Source organism: Strigops habroptila, unplaced genomic scaffold (assembly GCF_004027225.2).
Source record: "Strigops habroptila isolate Jane unplaced genomic scaffold, bStrHab1.2.pri NW_022045584.1_ctg1, whole genome shotgun sequence".
NCBI classification, from domain to species: domain Eukaryota; kingdom Metazoa; phylum Chordata; class Aves; order Psittaciformes; family Psittacidae; genus Strigops; species Strigops habroptila.
In genome coordinates this window covers 150,001-151,271 of record NW_022651066.1, presented here as the reverse complement: position 1 = coordinate 151,271, position 1,271 = coordinate 150,001, and the positions used below count along the sequence as shown (strand labels likewise).

General features: G+C 59.6%; 1 long non-coding RNA gene and 2 other non-coding genes across 3 annotated transcripts; 2 read left to right on the top strand and 1 right to left on the bottom strand.

The window, feature by feature from the left end:
- The first annotated feature begins 6 nt into the window (after positions 1–6).
- LOC115602915 lies at positions 7–1,161 on the top strand. Its single transcript, XR_003989729.1, has 2 exons — positions 7–734; positions 829–1,161. It is a non-coding gene; the product is annotated as an uncharacterized LOC115602915 (long non-coding RNA).
- TRNAT-AGU lies at positions 787–860 on the bottom strand. The gene has a single exon. It is a non-coding gene; the product is annotated as a tRNA-Thr (tRNA).
- TRNAD-GUC lies at positions 1,090–1,161 on the top strand. The gene has a single exon. It is a non-coding gene; the product is annotated as a tRNA-Asp (tRNA).
- Positions 1,162–1,271: the final 110 nt, after the last annotated feature.

The window sequence follows — 1,271 nt, the reverse complement described above, 5'->3', positions numbered from 1 at the left end:
CTCTGTGAGGTTTTCCTGGTGGTTCCACGCGACGTGGAGGAGAGTGGGGCTTGGTTGAGCCCTGAGTGATGGTCACTGTCACACGTGGGGACACACCATGGCAACGCTCAGCGGGCCCAAGTGGCTTTAGTTGTGCACCGTAAAGGTGATTAAAAGTCGTTTACAGCCGTTGTGTCTCCACTACAAGTCCTTGGGCACACGAGAGGCTCCATGTGTGGGTTGTGAGGGCGAAGCGGTCCCAACCCCCCCCAAACTGATGCCAAAATCCCCCAATCTGCCCCCAAAATCTTGGTTCCAGGGAGTAATAAAGAGCCTGGAGGATAAGCGGAGGAGGACGGTCTGTCTGCGATGGACTAAAAGGGGTTTATGGGCGTTCGGGGGGGCTGGAGCCGAGTCCTTCCCCCCCAGAGTGGCCGCAGCCCCGCGGGAGGACGGGGGGAGACCGGGGAAGGGCTCTGCTGGGCAGGCTCCAAAGCGCGCACGCTGATTGGTTCGTTCGCTGAAGACTCTCAGCCAATGGCTGCGCGGCGTTTGGATCCGGCTTTCCCACCCGAAGCGAAGAGGCGGGAAGACGGCAGCGGTGAGGAGCTATCTCAGCCCTCCCTCGTGGTGGTTAGGAGTCGGCGATTTCACCGGTGCGCCTCGGGTTCGAGTCCCCGTCGAGGAAAACGTTTTTTTTCCCCAGCTATTTTTCCACCCCAGTTGTGGAGGATTTTAAAACCGACAAAATGAAGGTAAACTAGAAAAGAACACGCATGACTGTCGCGATATAAAGCGATACAGCAGAGGCACCGCTGGGATTCGAACCGAGGATCTCCTGTTTACTAGACAGGCGCTTTAACCAACTAAGCCACGGCGCCGCGCATTGAGACGCCCGCCCTCGCCCCTCATCTCCGCCGGCCAAACGCGTGTCCGCCCCTTCCCCGCTGTTCCAAGCCGCGCCTTCCCTCCTTGACACCGGGGAGGGACCGGGCACACCGATAGCGGCATCAGGAAAGGACCGGACGTACCGACATTGACGCTGGGGAGGGACCAGACACACCGACACCAGCTCTGGGGAGCGGCAGCCGGGGCCATCAGTTAGTCACTTCCTCGTTAGTATAGTGGTGAGTATCCCCGCCTGTCACGCGGGAGACCGGGGTTCGATTCCCCGACGGGGAGGGTGGAGCGTTACTTTTTAACCTTACTTTTCTATTTCTCGCTCCATAACCGTGCTTGGGACCTTTCCCGGCGCCCTAAACAGCGCTGAGCCCACCCGGGCCTGGGTGAGT